This window comes from Strix uralensis, chromosome 13 (assembly GCF_047716275.1).
Source record: "Strix uralensis isolate ZFMK-TIS-50842 chromosome 13, bStrUra1, whole genome shotgun sequence".
Taxonomy (NCBI): Eukaryota; Metazoa; Chordata; class Aves; order Strigiformes; family Strigidae; genus Strix; species Strix uralensis.
The window spans coordinates 21,846,509-21,869,329 of NC_133984.1; the positions used below are offsets into that span (position 1 = coordinate 21,846,509).

General features: G+C 41.6%; 1 pseudogene; it reads right to left on the bottom strand.

Annotated features, from left to right (window-relative positions):
* Positions 1-514: 514 nt before the first annotated feature.
* LOC141949116 (uncharacterized) overlaps positions 515-22,821 on the bottom strand; it is a 37,868-nt pseudogene continuing 15,561 nt past the window's right edge.

Below are 22,821 nucleotides of genomic sequence, written 5' to 3' on the forward strand. Positions count from 1 at the left end.
CATGAAACAGGAATAATGCTTTAGTGCTATTTATTTCTAGGTGAAACTCTATGTCACTTCCTATCCTAAAAGGGTATCTTTTCCCAATATGTCAAAAGTACAAAACCTAATAGTTTGATTCCTCTCTAAATTCAGTTGGAACCTAATCCCATTACTGACCTCGATACTTTCACTCTTGAATTCATTAGGAAAATGAAGGAAATGGTTTCAGTGCTCAATATTTTATTTCAAGGATTGCTCATCAGCATCAACTCCTGGAGCTGGAGTGATTTTTTTCTAGACAATTGATACGACAGTATAAATTCTAAATCCCTTTCCATTTCTGTTTGCTGGTTAGCAAGCCCACACCTTCTCTTCAATGAAACGGACTCAATCTCCCTTGATTTTGGCCTCTTGCCGTGCTTTCATGTAGGGCCTGAGTGGGATTCCACTGTAAAATCAGGACAGGGCAAGTGGCAGAGGCTTTGTATTCAGGTATTTTATTGGAACAGGTAGGAGAGACTATTCCCTTGGACTACACAACTTCTGGAAGAGCCATGGCAGGTCCCTGGCACACCCCGGGCTGGGGTCTGAGGCCGGTGCCTGCACAGCCGTTCTTGGCACCACCAGTGCGAGTCGGGCAGGGCGGCAGGGCCGGGTTTGGCCCGGAGGTGGCCTTGGCCTGGCCATGGCAGCTGGAGAGGCGGGAGGTGCCAGCCCCGGTGGGACGGGAATGGGGGGCATGGCCTGACCTGGGGAAGCGGCAGCAGTGGTCCCCGGGCACCTGCTGGGGTGGAGGCCAGAAGGAGGGGGGCAGAGGCCTGAGCTGCTCCCTGCCCGCTGCTCCCTGTAGTTTCCCGCACAAGGGCTGCTTTCCTTTTCCAGCGGCGTGCATGCAAATAATCTGTGGTGAAAATCCTGCTGGTGTTTCATTTTTTGGGCCAAAGCGTTGCTTATGCTTCATTAACGGATGCAGAAAGTTTCTTCTAAGATTTGGGTTGTAGTAGAAGAGAAACTGAAAAATGCAAAAGAAAAGAGTTAGTTGCCACCACCCTGAGACTGGAAACCACAAAGATACATGGACTAAGAATTTTAGTTGCAAAAGAGAAATGTGGATGTGAAAAGGGACTACCAGGGCCGTTCTAAACCTGAAGTTCAGGCTGAATGAAATGCTGCGATACAGCCCTGTTAGGCAGTAACCAGCCCTGTGGTTTTGCCACTTGATAGCAAAGCAGCACAGGGTTTGCAAATGCATAAACACAGATTTAGAAACCCAAATACCATTACTTTTCAGCAACTTTAACGTGGAATGAACATGTAGGTAACTATATGATGCCGAGGGTCGACATAGCGCTGAGGGATATGGTGTAGTTGGGAACTGTCAGTGTTAGGTCAATGGTTGGACTAGATGATCTTCAAGGTCTTTTCCAACCTAGATGATTCTGTGATTCTGTGACATGTACCTTCTCAGCCTTCAGCAAATGCCACAAGAAAACTGGCATCTGGTACAGCAAGACACAGAGCAAATACCAAAAATAAATAATCCCAATAAAGTGAGAATATCTTTTCATTTTATGTGGTCAAAGTAATTGGAATTAACCAACGTATATTTTATCAGCATTTCTAGTACTCAGAATTGCTACCTCAAAAACTTCTGAACATGAGCTGAGAAAAAAACAATAATCTGAACATTTACTACCATCCTCCTCATCTCCTGTGTAGGGAAGGCTTATTTCATTGGAACAGAAATGTGTCCCAGTAGAATATTCTGAGAGTTAGATTGCACGTAGAAGATCCAACATACCTCCCGAGCTGTCTCTTCTGCTAGCAAGTCACTGCACAAGCCCAATTTTGGAAAATCCCCCAGCTTTCTGGTGAATCCGTACAGGTGGAGGAGATAAGTGAAACTTCTTATGCTCTCACTTTCCAAAATTCTCAGATGTCCTCTCCTTGCTAGTACTTTGAACAATTCAGGAATCACTCCACACTTTCTGCTGTCACCCCACCAAATGGACTCAAGCCGATCGCTTTCAATGATGTTCCAGAGCTGCTTCAGAAAGCTGAGGTGTGTAGAGGCATCCCCTCTGCTAGAGCTCTCCTCAGATGGGTTCAGACACTCGCTTTCTCAGGGCTGCAGAGTCAAGGTTTGTGAAGACCTTTCTTCGACTGGAGGTCCAGAGGCAGCGTCACGAGCTGCTCTTTTGTCACATGCTGGATGGAGAGAAGTCGAGCCTGACAAATCAACTCCCTTGGCCAGAACAGAATCACATGAAGTTTCTGATGAGGAAAGCTCCATTTTAAATTCTTTTTCTCAGTTTGAGTACATTTTTCAGCTGAACCCTAGCAGCTAGAGAGTGCCCTGCCAGCCAGCTGAAAGGCAGTGACCAACTGACTGAGAATCCCAAGGGAAAATTCTCAGACCTCACTAGGACACCCGTGCTGCGCTGCCGTGGCATCACAGAGCAGCATCTATTTCCTAGCAACATGAAAGAGCAGCAGCAAATCATTGCTTTTCATTTACAGATTTTATGTCTCAAGAGCCAAAAAGTATATAAAACTGCAATGGAATTTTAGATGTAGTGATAGGACAGTGCTGTGTTGAATTTCAGCCAGTACCTTGTCCACAGGGATGGACAGGGAGGTTCATCCAGGCTTTGAAAAGAAATACTTTTAGATAATACTTATACTGTACAGAATTTTAAACAATATATGACACTGCTAAAATGTTCATATACATACTTTACAGACAATTGTGCAACCAAACCATTAGGAAGTTTCACACAGTAGAGCACCATGTATCTCTGTGGACAAGAAGTGGTGCAATGCTGAGAAAAATTCAGCTAGGAACCATCTGAGTGTCTTCTGCTGGAGACCATGTTGCAAACACAGAAGTCTTGGTACTTGGCACTGGTGAGGCCGCACCTCGATGACTGTGTTCAGTTTTGGGCCCCTCACTACAAAAAGGACATTGAATGACTCGAGTGTGTCCAGAGAAGGGCAACGGAGCTGGTGCAGGGTCTGGAGCACATGTCGTACGAGGAACGGCTGAGGGAACTGGGGTTGTTTAGTCTGGAGAAGAGGAGGCTGAGGGGAGACCTCATCGCCCTCTACAACTACCTGAAAGGAGGGTGCAGAGAGCTGGGGATGAGTCTCTTCAATCAAGTAACAAGCGATAGGACAAGAGGGAATGGCCTCAAGTTGCGCCAGGGAAGGTTTAGACTAGATATTAGGAAGTATTTCTTTACAGAAGGGGTTGTTGGGCGTTGGAATGGGCTGCCCAGGGAGGTGGTGGAGTCCCCATCCCTGGAGGTGTTCAAGAGGCGGGTTGACACAGCACTTGGGGATATGGTGTAGTTGGGATCTGTCAGTGCTACGTTAACGGTTGGACTGGATGATCTTCAAGGTCCTTTCCAACCTAGATGATTCTGTGAAAATTCTGGGAAATTCTGTCTTCAACACCTGGCCAGTACAAATATGGTCCCCACTGCTGGATTAGCATTTTTAAAATCATTGCCTTTATCTGGCACATTTTTGTAGGAAGTTTATTTCTACCTTTGAACCTTACTGAAAGCGTACTGAAACACCGGTCAATGCCCAGGGACCTTTAGCTTTGCTGGAAGTGGGAAGGTTTGCAAGTTTGTTAGTTTAAAACTGAACCTATGTAGGCAAAGTTTTTATATCCAAAGATCTGGGACTCAAGCTTTTGAGATGAACAGGCAAATATACAAATGGATGCTGAATTTGTAACATTTAAGCTTGTTTATAATAGGAATTTTTATTGCTGTTGTGTTGCACTTTCTTTTACATTACATCAGCCTTAATAACCAGAGCTCGATACAAGGAAACATAAAGAGACAGTTGCCTTAGTGTTCTTCAGTGCAAAATTTAGTGCCAGGGAAGTGACAAGGCAGACATACCCCTATGAATGAAGTGGGATGTAGAAAAAGGAGAAGTGGATGTAAATGCATCTTAGTCAGCATTTCTGTAGTTCTCAGGTGGCTTCACAAATACTATTTAAGTAAGCCTTCTAGCACATCAGTGAGGTATTTATGAGAACTGTGTGAATACTTCATTTTGGTTTGGTGGCTTAACTGAAAAATGAGAAGTAATTTTCAGAACAGTGAACTGACCCGAAATGAAAAGCATTGCTTTTGTCTAATCAAAACAACTGTTTTGATTCGCATGAAAAAAATCTTGGTGTTCACTATCATAAGAAAAGAAAGCAGAGCCAGAGGTTTAAAAAAGGAGGCAGGAAAGATAAAGGTTCTGCTCTCTAACCAGATGTGGTGATTACAGCACTCAAGGTGGACATGGGCAGTCACTGCTTAACATGCCAACCTGTAACCCACACTGAGAGAGTTCACACGCGTGTACCAAATCAGAAAGCGTCCTCTGTGCTCTGCTGATTTTGACAGTGGTTGAGAATGGCTGAAAAGACAGGTTACATCTTTCTATAATTTCACTAAAAAGCCTACATTTTATGAGCCTTTTAAAGGAAAATAACAATAGAAGTTCCACTAATTTCCTTTTTATGGTGGTTCCAGCGGCAATACTATTTCATTTGCATAGAAGGTCTTGTGCAGCTGGATTCCTAGTGGTGGTAGATTCATGCAGGCAGAGAAGGAAGAGGATGGCAAACTCCTCTCCCTTGGAAATGTCAGGACCAGCCAATGCGAGACTGCTCAGCAGCATGAAACTGGCTGGGAGTTGGGCTGATTCTGGTAGTGACAACGCCTGCAGGATCCAAGCAGCATCTCCAAGTCTCCTCCTGTCTGGGACTGAATCCTTTGTCCCGTGCAGCAGCCCCTGACATTCAGAGAAATGCAAATCGTATCATGCTGCACCCCAGCTTGTAGATATGGCCCAGAACACAAGCTTTGAAAACACAGCTTATATTGCTTCAGTGTTAGTGTTAAAAGCTTATTACTCCACTTAAAATCAGAGGATGTGCCAAAAAGCTGTAGCAGAACATAATACATGGGTAGTAAAACTTCCCAACATCAGTGTAAAATGTTCTGATGTGCCAGAACAATTAGACTGGCTCAGCTCTTGCAGGTAGGCTGGCAGAACAGACTCATCTCGGACAGTGTTAATGCTGTTAGGCAAAAGCATTATTTTATGAAGAGATGACATAAGATATTAAGTTCAGCTTTATATTTGTCATTGTGTTTTAAAATTATTAAAGCACCAACGAGAAGCAATCTTTGAAAAAAGTATTTATAATGTTCAAGCTTAATAATTCACAGTGAATCCATTAAATTTACAAAGGTGCCGTAACAGCATCAAGGAACCATTTCTAAAATACAATAGATTAAGAATTGCACTTAAAAAAATCACTATTATGATATCACAGTAAATGATGAGGATCCAAGGGTTCTTTAGTTATGTTTTAATATTTTTGTCCCTCTTACAACTACAGTAAAACTTTCATGAAAGTATCACATTATTAAGCACAGTGTGAAAGAGGTGCCGGGGAAGAGGAGAAACAGAATGCGTTAGCTGATGCTGGTCTGAATATCCCATTTAGTTTTGTGACTTTTGATAGCTCTTTTAGGAATAAGAAGCTTTTATTAGTGGTTGAAATACTGGGGGGGTGTGGGGGTGTATGGGTGTGCATAGTCATAAATTCCCAGTCTATGATGCAGAATTTCTTCATTTGAAAGCGCTAAAGCGAAATGCTTCAATAGATACGTGAGAGCTCCATTCTAAAGCAGACAGAACACAAGATTTTACATTGTCATTTTATCCTTGTACCGTAGCTTCAATTTAAAATCAGCCTTCAGATTCCCCTAGATATACACACAGAGCTTCATTTACGTGGCTCACCTCAGCCAAGAAATGCATCTAAAGCAGACTGGGTGAGGCTGCTGGGTTCACTGAGCATGTATAAACAGGTATCATCAGGTTTAAGAGACAGGAAGAGAGGCTGAAGAGGGAAAGACCAGAGCGACACAGACTATTAACATTTTCTTGTGTAAGACTCATGTCCTCCCATTCCAATTAAGGACAGGAGCTTATTGCTCTAAGATTTTCCCCTCAGTAGGTAATTTTTGCCTGGTTGCACCATGGTACAGGTGTTTGTTATGCATGCTAAGTTTGCCCTGATGAGCCCTGCAGACGTGCCCGTGGCAGAGGTGCTGAGGGTCGGGAATGAGATGCGGTGCCAGAGCTGCACTCACAACTCTCCGTATTCAGGGCACGTGCTTGTGTTGTGCCTCCCTCCTGCCAGGGCACTTTGGTTTCATTAAGAAAAGCAGCACATTCAGCTATCAAAGGGAAAGGGTGAAGGCAAAGAAAAGGCCAGGAAGTTCCGATGTTTAATGAACCTTTCATTCAGTATATACGGCTTCTCACGTAAATGGCGTATGTGGAGAAATCCCATGGAATTCAGACCAGACAGTGCCTGGGCTAAATCATTGAGCAGAAAAGTAAGCAAAGAGTGGAATAGGCTTATTCGCTTATCAAATCCAGTCCCTTGTCATCGTGGGCAATCCTATCCTATAATTCAATTCATAAATTGATGTATGATCCCATCATAAACTGATGTATGATTCACAACAACAATTTTGTTGTGAAAAAGAGGATGGGGGGAGGATTAACCTGTTTGAATTTTCTGTATGGCCTTAGCGTTTGGCATGAAGGATGCAAGAGAGGATGGTGACCACCACTATTCCTTCCTCCACAATAAACTTGCATGAAGTAGGAGGCTATTGCTCACCAGTGTAGACTATAAGAACCTGAAGAATAATGATAGGTCACTATGAAATAGTGTATTTATTACCCTAGTTCTCCATTTCTCCCCTATACTGGGTAGAAGAATACAAGAGGTATTTCTTCTGGAGCATAAGTTATACCACCGAGCTTTGAGCTGTGTAAGAATCTTCAGTTCCATGAGACTGAAATGCCAGCATTCTGCCTTTTTCCTTACATACAAGCTGAACAAGCAGAATGCTTGGTCCTTTGCGGTATAAGAGCTAGTGAGAACTCAGAGTGACTACATTATTTCTACACTCTGTCTCCTCTGAGAATACAGCTGCAAGATGGTACCTAGATCACAAGAATTGTTTAATATTATACAGACTATATTGGACCATGTGACAGAAGCTCCTCCCATGAGTAGGTGATCTGATTCAAGAGGGAGATATGGGCCAGTGCGTCAGTTCTTGCTTTCTTGTCATGGCACTGAAAATGAGCCGTTTCCCACACCTGTGGCTGGGTAGAGCCATAGAATACCCCATGTCCAGGACAAAGGCACAGCACATCACCACAAGTTATACCACAACCAAAGAGATGATTACAGCTCCCGTGCACGTGTCACTGCAGCTAGTCTGCTGAGAAGCAAGCAGGCAAGGCCCAGCAGCACAGCCTTTATCGTCTGATATAGCTGCCAGAATAAGTACCCAGTGACCATCTGCCTCATCTAGCGGGCACTGAAGCCGCTGTTTCCATGACTTCATTGTCACAGGTATGCATCGAGGGAGACGAGATGATGCTCAAGTGTGCCTGCACAGGCTGCAACAAATGCTCTCAGCGTTGCACAGACATCCCTGCAGCTATGCTCACCCTCTGCAGAGGCTCAGTATAACACCTCTCAGCTCGTAATTCCTGAAACGAGGTTTTACACAGGATTTGAGCAGCCTACACAAGGTTTTGTTGGTCCTCTTCTTAGGAAAGCATTTTGCTTATGCTGAATATACATAGGAAAGTTATTGACCCTGTTATTACTAATGTAAAAGAGTTTAGAAAGCCAAATTGCTCTCCATAAATATTCAGCAGGAGACCTGCCTATGATTGATAGTTTTACTTTTGCGTGTAACATATGTAGGTGTTTTTGCTTTATATTTCCTAATAGCATAAACAGAGTGCTGCATGTACTACATGTTCTGTATCAGTATGTAATTAGTACTGCAATCTCTGTGCAAGAGCCAAATGCCATCCAGAGCCTAGACTTGACATACACTTGTCAAAACCAGGAAACTGAAAGCAAATTTCAGCATGTTGAACAAACTGTACTTGCCTAAAATGTGAGCTTTTCTATCCCATGCTATCATACCTCCTTAATAGCCCACTGTAATAAAAGCTAATAATGAGGCACATTAAGATGAAATGCCGAACAAATGAAAACGTGGAATTGCTATGAATGCCAAAGAGTAAATTTAAGTGTGGGTGTTAACAGCTGCCACCACACCCCCTAAACTGTGAATTGAAACTTGATCTTCAGATGCAGGAAGCAGGTTGGCCTTGTGCCACTCCTTAGAACTGCAATGGCTGGGCACCAGCGTGGTTCAAACAAGCCCATCACAGAACCACAGCAAATCAGTTTGCTGGGCTGTTTCATCCTATAGCCTGAAGGCTTAGATTAACGACCTGTGGCTAAGCAACAAACTTTTGATCTTTAAAGGCTGTGGAATCCTCACCATAGAAGGCTCCAGAGCTCCACTGTCTTTATCAGTCTGAGAAAGTCACGCTGCTTAGACTGTGGGTTAGATTGAATTTTTATCCAGAAATGAACTGATTCAATCTGTAACATTTAAAATGAATAATGAAAATATCTTCTTGGTTAAAAAGAAAAGCAGTAGGCTTTGTGTCTCATAAATGCATACTATGCTGATCATTAGCTTTATCCTTCTCTGAGGTATGCCAGTTTTGTGATGAGAGATCCAGGAGAATGTCTAATAACTGGCAGATGCTTTGTGGCTGCTGTTACAGGCATATGTCAATGAAATACAAGGTCTGCTTTGTAATACCAAGGCACTAATCCTACTTGCTTTATTAATTAAATTGAATTACAGAAGTCAAAAAGTAAGCAAGTTTTGGCTGTTGTAAGGAAGTTAGTCTTGTTGCCTACATGAGAACTCCCTGGGGGAGCCATATTCTTCTTTCATTACACTTACAGTATCAGACTGACTTCTGTTACAGAAGTGTGCCTGTAGAGTACTTACCCGTGTTGGAGGCAGGTCTCATTTCAGGTTACTGACGCTTTGTGTTGGACCTCATATGCGAAGTAAAACCAAAGTAAACTGATGCAAGGGCTTAGCATGTTGACCTTTGGCAACCTTTGTCCTTGCTGTTGCGAGTAGCTGTTAAAGAATTCTTCAAGGAGATAGTGATTTATGGTGGTAGTGTGTACAGTCATCATAGGGGTCAGTGATGGCTTTGTTATGTCTTGACTGGAAAGAGAATAGAGTCCAAGCCTTGATCTGAACCTTTGCAAAAAATAGTGCCAGAGGAACTAGGTCCAAATTGGTGGGAATTCATCGGATGTGATGAGAATCAGCCATGCTCAATGGGAGATGAAGGCTTCCCTTTTTCCAGTATCCAACTTGCCAAATTAAAGTACTTGTTAAGCACCAGCCTCTGTTTATGCAAACTCTTACATAGTGCCCAACAGTACTTATCTGAACAGCCCCCTGCAGTGAGTGCTTTCAGGGCTGGGATCAAGCTGGGAACAGTCATGAACAAGTGCAGTGCAAGTGCTGGTGTCCAGATGTTGCTTCCCTAGGCTCAAGCATTAGGGACTGGGTGAGCTATCCATAAGTTATAGTAAGATTTCTCAATTTTAGATTTGGCAGTTTCACTGTTTATTTCTCTCTTACATTCACTTGTAGCATTTAAAATAACTGGTGTTTTCAGGTAATTGACACACTTGGGAAAACTGGTATTAACAAAATCTATTTTTCTGTGTAAAGTATTTGGCAGAAAATGACAAGCTTTCAAGTGCTTTTTTCTTTTTTCAATGCTTTTGGCTGTTATTAGTGAGGGTTAAAAAAATCTCTAGTGTGAACAATTGGCCGTTCACCCAGTGTAAAAGAACTATGACTGTATTAGCTCCTGCCCTTAGGGAGCACTGTCAAGTCTCGGTAACAATATCAGAGGCATTTTGGCAAGTACAAATAAAAAGAGAAGGCAAAAATTATAAAGAAGGCTTCTGCCCAAAGGTAAGCTTGAAACTACTATAACTACTATAACAGGAGGTACTCTTGAGTGCTTCCCCAGACTGCTGACAGGAAAGCTATCGAATCACTGAGGACTTTATGTGGTGAGTCTGGGGACAATCCAGCAAAGTTTCACTTGCATCTTTTTTTCCAGCTAAGTGCAATCTGACAATTTTCTATCGTATTCAGGAAGTATTTGTGATTGGATAAAAACCAGAAAACCCACCTAATAAATGGCTACGAAGTAAACACATCCTGGAAGCAGAGCAAGAGTGGTTGCTGAAAAGGGTCTGGAAGGAACTCTAATAGGACTGACCAGATTCCAGCCTGGCTTCTGTCACATTTCCCTACAGGGCCTGTGGTATTTCTCTGTTTACTGGATCCCCAAACTTTGGCATTTGTGCCTTTTAGCACTGCCCTCCCCACATTTGGTGCCCTGCTCCACCAGGGAGTTGGCAGTGCTGACTAGAGACCTGGGGGTGGAGGTTGTTCTCCACAGGGTTTCATAGCAGATGGAGTAGATCTCAGGCAACAAGAAGTGTCAGAGGGAAAGATGTATGGAAAAGTCTGTATTTAGCTTCCATGTCTATTTAGAACTGCAGCAGAGCTCAAAGACTGAGCTGTATGTGTAGACAATGCTCCAGTTCCTGAGACCACTTCTCCTCCCAAATCCATGACTCTCTTGTTCCCTGAGTTGCCTCCAGTTCTGCCACTCAGAAGGAGCAGCAGACTGCACAGAGCAGCCGTGGGACTCACCAGCCACTCTCCCACTGCCACGACCTAAAGGGTTGGAGTCATGTCCGATGTAGAATTACTAAAGGAGGCCACATTAAAAAAAAAAAAAAAAATTCAAAGGACAGCTCAAGTCTTTGCTTTTGTTTGATGTCTAGAACATTCAGTAGGATTTAGGAACCCAGCATGACATGAGCCCCTGTCTGTTTAAAGTGATTTTCAACAAGTCTGTCTGATCTTTTTCATCAGAGCATATATATTGCTTTCTTAATATACTATACTACATCTCTTCCCCTAATGAGCAGTACTTACTGCTGGGCAATCAAATGCAGGCAGAGTAACCTTTTCACCCATCTGTCTTGAAGACATATCTTTGTGTATTTTATTAACTGGATGCATTTATTAACATTGTGGGATATTTCATTAGTATAAGCAAAATAGAAGCATCAGCCACCAGTTACTGAAGTCATTATGAGGCATGGTTTCTGAATTTACATGGATCTGACTTAACATGTAGAGGAATTAGGTGAAACAGTCCAGCCTCTTTCAAGGACTGCTTACATATTCCAGCTCTTTCATTTATTCGTCCAATATAATCAATCAACTGTTTCTAAGACAGCTGAAAACATGCTGTTGAGCCAATTCAGCAAGGTGAATGGGCTAAAAACTGCTTGTTGTGGGTTAACCCAGCCAGTGGGCAGCTCAGCGCACATAGCTGCTCACTCACTCCCTCCGCAATGGGCCGGGGGAGAGAACTTGGAAGGGCAAAAGTGACAAAACTTGTGGGCAAAGATAAAAACAGTTTAATAGGTAAAGGGAAAGCTGCACGTGCAAGCAAAGCAAAATAAGGAATTTATTCACTACTTCCCATGGGCAGGCAGGTGTTTAGCCCTTTCCAGGAAAGCAGGGCTCCTTCACGTGTAACTTGGGAAGACAAACACTGTAACTCGGAATGTTCCCCCTTCTTCCTCCCTCCCCCATCTTTTATTGCTGAGCACATCGTGTGATATGGAATATCCCTTTGGTCAGTTGGGGTCAGCTGTCCCTGCTGTGTCCTCTCCCAGCTTCTTGCACACCCCCAGCTTACTTGCTGGCAGGGCAGTGTGAGAAACAGAAAAGGCCTTGATGCTGTTCAGCAATAGCCAAAACATTGGTGTGTTATCAACACTGTTTTGGTCACAAATACAAAACATAGCACCTTACAAGCTGCTATGAAGAAAATTAACTCCACCCCAGCCAAAACCAGTGAACTGTTACAGTGCTGAGAAGTTTTAACATTTCATTGCTAATTCAGAAAGATAAAATAATTTCTCAACTTGCAGAATTATTTCTGTGCATGGGTAATTTCTAATCTGTTGCTTATAAGATGTTTTAATAACTGTATGACAGCTGTTCAAAGCCAATTTTAACAGGGGAGGGAAGTCATTATACACTACCTCAAGACTATTTTGTAGTTTAATATGTTCTATAAATGGTGACAGATGTACATAGCTGCTGTATTTCACTGCAGGAAGCAGTGACCCAGACAGACTGGCATAGGCTGATGCTCCCTTTGTGCTATTTCCAATTGGCAAATGGTTCCTGTTCTGTACTTCTTACTGTATTTATCCTTCATTTTTCTGGACTATCTCTTTTTAAAAGCTACAGTTAAATTTCAAGGGGCACATGTTCTTAACATATTTCACAGACTACTTTCCTATTTGGGAAAGTGCTCTGGAACATTGACTTCACTTGTAAGATTTTAGAGGAATACATTATCATGCTTCAAGCACTTAGACCTAGTCCCATGGCATATTGGTCAGCAAAGGTCTGGTATATCACAAGTTCTAAAGCTTATCATCAGGAGGAAAGAAGACTTAAGCAACCGGGCCATCCATGTATCTGTGTTTCCTCTCCCTCCCAGTAGTTTTTTTAACCAATGAGAAAATTTCAGCTAAATTTGGCAGAGGGGTACAGGTCCATATAATCATATTGCCACAGGTTTTTTTCAAAGTAGAGGACTAAGTAGAAAAGCTGGGACACACAATTGGGGAAACAAAAGGAAAGTCTGCAGTATGATTATTATTAGACACCAGAGAATCAACATAAACAGCCGTTAATACCCCCATTGCATGGATGTTTCAAAACACATTGATTTTGGTGTCTAAGAAGCTGCGATCAAGTGTATGATGGAGTGTATGTCCATAAGACTCCACATCTCATTATTTCAAACATTTCTTTACTTTGTAAATAAACGCAGAAAGCAAAGGAGACTTGTGTGACTTAATGACCTGTCTGCATGGTCGTGATGTCTTTATTTCTGAATGATATGGAGGCAGTAACATGACTATTCACAAGTCCAGATTCTGTAACTGGCACTGAGCAAGTTAAAACTGGAGAGCTGTCTGATGGGTTTGATTTCTGACTCATTGAGTGTTTACATTTTTTAGAATTAGATTTGGTATCAGATTGCAATGTTGATGTTTTTAGTTCCCCATGAACCAGAAAACCTTCAAAGAATTTTTTCTGAAACACTGACTCCTGGTGATTTGAAAATGATACACAGTTTCTGGGTCTTGCACTTTCTGACTGAAAGTTATCTTGTTCCAAGTTTCCCTGCTATTTTTTGCTAGTGGCCACAAAACCTGTCTGATTTGGGGATCATCAGTAGCAGAGATCCTAGCAGCCAACACTAGGGTTGGCCCACACAACTGGGTTGTCTGTCCTGGAGCCATATATCTCCTCTCAGATGGAGCTTACAACAAGAACATGGTTAGAGCAGCCGTGGAGCACTTGCCCATGGAGAGATGCAACAGCTGGGGCTGGGTGTAAACTACAGAAGAGCAGAACATTGAAACTCAGGAGTTAGTGCAGTCTCTGAACATGTTAGCAGAGCCTACAAGGTCTCTTCAGTCAACTCGTAGGTTTAATGCAGTCGATATCCATCACTTTCTTATACCTGGACTAAAGCCCCAAATCCTGGCAGCTGGGCCAGGACTTGCAAACTTGAATATCAGAAATAAAACCTTGATGAACATTGGAGCATGACTGATTCAACAAAAAACCTCACCCGATTTTTGGTACCCACTGGGTTTCTGCCTACATGCATACTGTCAGTGTTGCTACTAATAAAATTCCTGTTAGCATTGTAAACCTGCTTTGCTCTCTACTGCATATGCTTTGGGAATATCTGATAATTCAAAACATCAAGGAAAAATTTTAGTTATTGAGTAAAAACTATTTGAGGTGCTACACTGCCATGAGACCTCCGTTCCCAGATTTCTCTGTTTATTGTAGGCCTTTTATATCCGTAAGTGAGCAACAAGGAGGTGGGTGGGTATTTTGCAACTTACTCTTGGCCAAGATGTTCATCCTTACCAATTGAAATCATTCTGTTCTCTCCTAACCTCTAATTTGAAAAGCTAGGAGGAATTGCACCTTTTAAAGAGCTTGGTTTTTATTCACAAAAAGTCTAGCAAAGCCCACAAAGCTTTGTGTAAACAACAGAAAATTACCAAGCCCATGAGTGGGCTCTTAATTATTTGAATTTCAGCACATGACGAAGTACTTTGCTGGATGAGTGTCTGTATTTCAGATCCAGGGCTGTGCTGGGTAGAGGTTTTGGGGTAATTCCTTTTTCTTTACTGTCTCTAGTGGTCTTAACGGAATGAAGAAATCTATCACACAGGCAAGGTTACTAAGATTAAATTCTCTGTATGAGGTTAGAACATTGCCTACAATTTAAAGAAAATAATATTTGTTTTCACTTGGAAGTGTTCAGAGGTGAACTTCTTCCAAAACATCCAGCACTGAGCTAGATGCTGTCTGCAAGGAGCTGTGGTACAGTGCTGCTACATTCTAGTGCACTGAGCTCCTTATCTTGCTCACTGGTTGTCAGCCTGTTTCACAGTCCTGTACACATCTTATCAAAGGATCTTACAGACTCTCAAGTTCAGAGTGAAAGGATGGGCCCATCTATACCCATGCATGATTACACGGGGAATCTATTCTCCTTCACGTCATTATAACTTTGCTCATGGTGACTAAAGCACTTGTTTACCTGGAGAAATTATGTTGTGAAAGGAACTTATGAAATACTGCCAGCTGTCTCTGAGCTCTGTGGTTTTATCATTACTGTAAAATGCCAATTTCCTCTCAGATTCAGTCTCGAGTTTGGAAAAGAAAGCTGTCACTGTGTAACCAGATACATGAGCAAGCACCGTTGTTCAGAAGCATCTGACCAAGCAGCAGGGGAGACTTCCAAATCTTGTGTTGTCACAGCCATATACCTGCACAATTCACTGTCTCTCCTCACTTCTCACAGTTTCTCATTATCTCTTACGCACCCATCAATGTAGAACAATGCTTTCAGCCCAGTCAGTTCGAAACAACCACTGTTGGAAGCAAACTAATGATTTGTAAGAAAGAATTGAATGTTGGCAGTTACCCCTCTAGAATATGAATGGTGCTTGCGGACAGTATTTATAAGAAATGTTAGTCCAACATAGTGTAATAAAACAAAGAATAATCTAAAATCCTGACAAGGCATTCCAATAATACATTTAAGTGCAGAAATCCTGTTTTCCTGCTGCATAGTCACTGTGCCTCTCATTATACTTGCTGTGTGTATCTATATATATGAAGACTTTCACTACCCCAGAAATCACATGTATGTCCTGTCAAATAGCATTTGATGTTTCAGATGAAAAGTTGGGCCAGAAGTGACATGTTACTCATTGAAATGAAGGACGTGTCACACACAATTTCCTCTTCATGTCAGGCTGAGTCACTTTGCCCCACTGTCTGGCATGTGAGATGTGTCAATGGCAGTGGTTCCTATTTCATGCACAACATCTGTTTGTAGCTCACTAGTTAGATGAGCAAGTCCCGATATCATCCCTGCCAGCTGTCTTATGGACTATTTCAAACTGCTATGAAACATGAGGATAACTATAATATGGGACGTGTCATGGGCTATGCTCATTTGGCTCTGCTCATCTGAACCTTTGACATCGTGTGGGGTTCCTCATCATGGCTTGCTCTGGTCCTGCTGTGGATTAGGCTGTGTCTCAAGTAGATTATTTTCAGAATAAGTGAAAGAGGTGTTAACAGTCTTGCTGTCTTAACATGAACAGATGTAAAAATTGGCATGATGCTGAGATGGGGCATATAAAAAACAGAAATAGAAATTTGCATCAATCTTTGGCTCAGCAATAATTCTGCGAGTGTAATTTTAATCTAGTCTAATTAGCCTAATTTCTATGACTACTGATTTTTCAGCATATGTCTCTAAAGAACCATATTCAGGAAAATAGTAGCAAAACTTGCAGTTGTCACAGCAGATGCAGTGCCAGTCCGTCTAAACAGGGAAATTGGTAGATTCAGGATTTGATACCACTTTTTGAGAAGAAAGATTATGGGATAAACAGCGAATATACTGACATAAACTCTTGCATTATTTTTGTCCTTTATGAGATGAAGCCAAGGATTATTCTTAGATGTAAGCAGGATATAAGCCAGGTCCCTGTCTCAGGCTCAGCACTTTTTCAGCATCATTGTGGATGTGGATCAATTCCCTGTGTTTTTCTTAGCCTGTTAGGCCCAAGATGATACAAAGTTCCAGCTAGCGTAGGCATTTCCCCATCCTCCTGTTTGCCACTGTTAGATCATTTGGGAAATGTAATTCAAGAGATTGCAGTTTTCTGAGTCCTAGGTGTATGAAATTTGCTTTCCCTGCTCCCAGCCAGGATCTGAACGCTGTGACTGCAGAGGGGCACTACAGGGTGGGTGTATTACTGGGACAGATTGGGAAAGAAGATTTGGTAGTGAGATACATCAGTACAGTTTAAGTTCCTTGTGATGTCAGTTTTGTAGACTCATCCAGAAAGGATGATGGGCATATTTAATAAATTCTCAAATCCATAAATAAATAAAAATGATCATATGAACTGCCTGAAATATTAAAGAACATTGATAAATAAATTACAACATTTTCAACTTGGGTCCCTTTATGAAACATGTTATTAAAATGGCTGTAACTGTATTCTGATTCAAGAACTGGTTGGTGGGTTTAATCTATAATTTAATTTGCTTCAGAAAAATATAGCAGCAGTGAAAAATGATTGGTCAATGTCACATGATATTGTGTCAATGCTACGGATCAATCCAATTCTTTACTGTCACATACATCGCTGTAAAATTGGGGAATTCCTTAACTTAATTTCTGTTGCCCCTGATTTACACAATCACAAATGAAACAATATTAGACCTTCTAATTTCTCTTCCTGCCCTTGCTCAGAACACCCGCACATTTCATTCAAGGTTTTGTTGAGCAAGGATTGAAAAGAAACCCCCAGGGTCTGACCAAGGGAATAAATAACTCTGTCATCTGGGAATATAACTGAGAAGACAGGATGAAATGTCAACTGGGAATTATTATGCAAACTAGAAGGAATGCAGAAGGCAAAACAATGTTAAAATTTAATTTGTGTGTTTTAATATTATTGTCTTTTTATATTTTAAAGGCACAATATAAAAATAAATATGACAAAGGGATAAATGCATCTAGCATAATGAGCATGAAAATTACACCTCGTTTGTTTTCTAGATATTGCTTTGTCTGAATTAGAAAATGGCATGTAGATACAGTAGAGAGTGAAATATCTCAGAATATTAAATTCTTTTAAGATGGTGCCAAGGGGGCCTTAATGTCTTCTTTTATTCCTGACTCTAATTTATTGTTCTTGTGTTGTCAGCAATAACCCTTCTACAAAAATGCACTCCATTGAGTGATCTGAGCTCTGCCAACTTCTAGTGCACTGTCTGAAGCAATAGTTAGTGTGGGGTGAGAGTTTTATACTGAGTGGAAATTAGAACATGTTCCCTCTCCATAATGTTCCCAGATAGAAGCTGAGATAGTGCCCATTCTTTTACTTTATGAAGTGTCCAGCAGAGATTCATACACTGCAAATTGTAACAACTCAGTGGTTTTTAATGAGATGTGTTAGAGTTCGTGATGACGTGAGTTTTGATATAAGCCTTAGAAAAAGATTTGGGGTTCTGAGTGATATTTGGGTATTATCCAGTGACCCAAATGTGGGTAGCTGGGCATTACCCAAGACAGTGTTTTGTTGCCAAGGTAGTGTGTAGAGGCATGTTTTCAGAAACATCCATTTAACACCAGAAACAATTATTTGCTAGTAACTGTTGGATAAAGATCAAAATATGAACTGCAAAATCTAAGGGACTTCTTTGTTTTAGAAACGCTCTGCCCAAACTATCTGTTAGAGGAGCCTGCACGTGGTGCTTGATGACTTTGGGTCTCGTTTACATCATTCCAGCCAAGGAAAGAATCTCTTTGACTATAGTGGAGTTTATATCACCTGCCTGATGGCCACAAATTCTGTCATCTTCCATTATGAAATAACCTATTTTTGAGAACTGATTTCTTCAAGCTCTATTTAGAGGTGTTCCGAGAGGTATTTTTTCCTTTGTCCAAAGCTGGTGGGGAAAACTCTGAAGTTGTCAGATGCACAGAGCTACTGTGGCCCATGGGCTTGTAGTCAAACCAATGAGGTTTTTTGTTTGATTCCCCAAACTATACTAAAGACATTCACGAGGTGATATTTTCACTCCCCCAAACACCAGCATAAGTGTGTACTTCTTTTAAGAAAAGAGGAAGCATATATTACTGAAAATAACTACTAAAAATGCTATCAGAATAAATAAAACAAGTAGAAGAGGGAAACAGTACTTTACAAAAAAACATTTGAAAGTGATTTACCTGAAAATTTTAATGACATGATTTTTTTTTAAAAGCCACCTGGTGCTATTACTTTCCTAACTACCAAAATAAGAAAAAGAGAAGAGAAATGTATGAGGAAATAATTTTTCTCCTTCTAAATGCAAAGAGAAAATAAATACTTGAACTATTTACTGCAAAGATGAATGGTATTCTAAATACTATTCTGGCAAAAGTTCTTTTATTTGGAAGTTTCAATAAGTGAAAATTCAAAATAGTTCTGGACTAGAAATGGACAAGAAATTTTGAAAAATGTGGTGCTGGAGACTAATCAGATATTTGAAAGAATGTCTCACTATCAGATAACTTGGTCTCATGCCATATATTCCTTCAGGACCAGATAATTTTCAGAGCATTTGCTACCCTGCCCAAAATCATGTGTGGTTTGTAATGGAATGGAATTTGTGTAATGGAGTTCTTTCCATTCCTTTCCTCATATATCACATGATTATTTATGCTCTCAATACAATAGAAGCAAAGTTTCTGCCAGAACTTTCTGGTTCTAGTTGCTGTATGGAGCTGATAAAGCCTTTCCCCCAAAAAACTTACATACTGGTCTTTTTTCTGATGAGCACTTTCAAATATAGACATTTTCTAAATTTGAAAGAAACTCTAGAGATCTGCAGCTGTGATATCATAAGATCATAAAAACTAACTCTAGAAGGGACCTTGAGAAGTCATTGAGTCCATCTCTTCTCCCTGAGGCAGAATGAATTATACCTAAAGAATTGTCAAGAATAATTTGTCATTCTAAGTTGTTCTTCAAAACCTGAAATGATGGTAAGGCTACAACCTTACAGTCTAATCCCATTCTTAATATTCTTACCATTACAACATTTCCTTATGTTCAACTTAATTCTTCTCTATAAGAGTTTAAGTCCATTATGTTTTGTCCTATGCACAGCGGGCAAGAATAAAATGGAGGTCTTTCCTATTTGCAGCCATCTTCTTTGTCTGAGGGTCTTCTAGCTCTCAGCAGTCTTCACTTAACTCTAAAGCAATTTTATTCAACATATGCTGATCTCAAAGTGTTAGATTTGCACATGATATCTAGACACTCCAGATAATTAACATTTTTACTTGTTAATAGGAATCAAGGAACCATGTGGAGATGAGAAGATTTTCTTTTTTACAGCTTAGAATCAAATAATAGTTTGTGCAAATGATATTGGATTAGTTATATTGTGGATTTCTGTGTTTCCTATATTATGGCACTGATCTTGCTGCAGAGACATCTTGTGAACTCTTGGGGACCTGCAGCACAGACTTCTTTGAAGCAGCTGAAAATTTTGGCCTGTTCTTCACTCCTTCTGCATCCATGACTAGCATCCGCTGTGTGAACAGTTGTGCAAGCCAGGGGCCATCTTTGTCACCTACTCTGTGAAGTGGGAACTAAGTAATGTGGTGGAAATGGCTTTTGAAATGTCAGGAATACTATCTGGATGTAGTTTTAGCTTAGCACAGTGTCCCTTGTTCAGTTTTATTAATGGTTTCCCTTTCATCAAATCTGACTAACATATCTGCTCAGTGTAAGGATACTCAATGTGAGATCTCGGTACAAAAATTTGAGCTCATTATTTTTAAGAAATTAAGCTAGATAGTGAAATGATAACGTCGATGTTATTATCCTCCAACACCATAATTTTAAAATTGAACATAAAGCCTACTCCAATTAAAATCATTGCATGGAACATAAAACCAAAATGCTATGATACTGGAAACATTTAGACATGCACATAAGCTTTTAAAAAAGTTCCCAGACACAAGAACAAAGCTTTTATTCACTCAAATGGTAAGTCAGCCGAAGTGATCTTTATACATTAAAATTGCTGGTTACACATTGTGCTAAAGAGGACGGACTCATCACAGAAGGCTGAGCACAATAAACCAGACAATGATCAGGCTTGAAAGAAAATGTAGTAGCATTTTAACAAGAAACACAGATTCTTATGAGGCCAAAAGGCTGAATGAGTTAACAGTGGGCTTTCATACAAATGTTAAACCAGGAACAACGACTGAGATGAGAAGTAGCTATACACCAATATGACATACAACTTTCACTCCGCTCTCTGAACTCTTACTTGTTGCGGCATAGTGAAGACCTATATCATCCCTAAATTACCAATGTTATGAAAGACAACATTTCCCACTGGAACTTGTGCTCCCAAGAAGAATATATTGTAGCAGAATCCTGGTTCCAATCTTGTTCCTTTTAAAGAAAACAGTGAGTAATCCTTGCCCAAATAATACAGCCTCTAATTTCCTTGGGAATAGCATTTTACAGACAAGTATTATTTTCTTGTCAGGAATTTGCACACCACGTTCAAATCAGATGTTCAGTCTTGTACATAAATACTCCTTTTACATACTTGCCTGGGTTTATAATTTTCCCAGGTCATCATTTATCTTAATTGCCTATATGTGACCCTTGCTTGTCCCTCTCCTATCCCCCCAATTTGTATTTGATAGGTAAGACTTCCTAAGGTGCAGGAACTGGAGTTAATAAAATGGTCCCCACTTGCGGAGCTGTCATGGTTTAGGCCCAGAGGGCAACTGAGCAGCTTGCAGCCGTTCACTCACTCCTTCCCACCCAGCACTGGGAAGGAGAAAAATTAAACAAGAAGGCTCAAGGAATGGAGATGAGGATGAGGGGTGTCTCTCGCCCATTTAAACGGTCACAGGCAAAAAAAGACAGAATTGTTAGGGGAAGAAAAACAAGAACATCACTTTAATTCAAACACTAAGGAATCCAACACTTAACAGAGAGAATGGGACAGTGAGAAGCGTTACCGTATCTTAATACAACCTCCCCCCACCCCTCCCTTCTTCCCGGGCTCAGTTTTTTTTCCTGATTTCTCTACCTCCTCCCGCAGACACGCAGGGGCAGGGGATGGGGGGTGCAGTCGGTCCACCACTTCTTCCTCCAAGGTGGGTGAAGCACTCTGCTGCATTCTTCCTCCTGCTCCACAGGGTGTTCCTCTCAGGGAGACAGTCCTCCACAAACTCCCTCCGCCGTGAGCCCTTCCATGGGTTGCATCTTCTCGAGATGCTCCAGTGTGGGTCACCTCCACATGTTACAGTCCTCCCAGTGCCAAACTACAACAGCAGGGACTTCTTCCCACAGAGTCCTGGCCTAGCGCAGCTGCCTGCTCCAGTGTGGGGTCCTCCCCAGGCTGCAGGTGAATCTCTGCTCCTCCTGTACCTCCATGGCAGCAGGGGGGCAGCCCTGCCATCTCACCACGGGATACAGGGGGGCTCCATGCTCTGACACACCTCCCCCCTTCCTCCTCCTTCCTTCCACTGACCTCGGTGTTCACACAGTAACGCCTCCTCAATGTCCCCAGCTCTCAGGTTCCCCTTCTTAAATACGTTATCACAGAGGTGCAGCCAGCATCACTAATTGGCTCAGCCTTGGCCAGAGGCGGGTCTGACTTGGAGCCAGGGGAGCTTCAAGAAACTTCTCATAGGGGGCCACCATTGTAGCCCCCTCCCCTGCTACCAAAACCCTGCCACACAAACCAGCACAAAAGCCTGTTGCTGTTATAATAAGATAGAGGCAGAAGCTGTGTAACAAGTACATGGCTGCCATGTGTTTGGACGTCTGTCCATAAACTGTTGTCCAAATAAACAGCCATGAATATCAGTCTGTATAACAGCTGGGAGTCTGGAGACTTCAAAAGGAGAGTAAGAAATCTAGTACATACCTGCAGATGTGGCAGCTATGCGTGCAGATAGCTACAGAGATACTGCAAGCTCCACTGTGAAAACAGCGCTCTAGTTCTAGTAGTGACAAGCAATCAGATGGAGAAGAACATGTATGTTTTTTTCCCCCTTTAAAATAAGTCCTTCATTTACCATCCCATACACCTGAAAACCGATCTGCAGGGTGACATCAGATTACTAACACTCTTATTTGAAGTGGGAACGAGGACATCAGTCACCTGCAGGTGAGAGAGAAAGTGTGGGAGAGAAAAATTAGGTGAATGAACATCCCTTCGGTAGGTCCAAGGACAGGATCTGGCCAGCCACACTCCTCATTCCCCTTCTGATCGACACTTAGCAAGATCAGATCCTCTTAGTGCCTCTGCCAAGTGGGAGCGCTCTGGGTGCAGCTTGAAGGAATCTGGTTATCAGCACAGAAACCTCTGCTTTGTTTGACAGTTCTTCTACTGCTTTGTTACAGCAGACTGCTCTTCCAGCTCCTTCATGCGTTAAAAAGTAAGCAGGTCAAATTATAATTGGCTATTTAATTTTATATTAAAAGGACAGTGAATTTATCTCTGTAGATGTAGTCACTTTGGAATACCAAAGTTCTTGGTTTCCCAGCTGAGTCAATGGTAAGACTAAGCTGCCTCTGAGGAGTAGCTCCGAGGTCCCCAGTAAGGTACAGGGAGA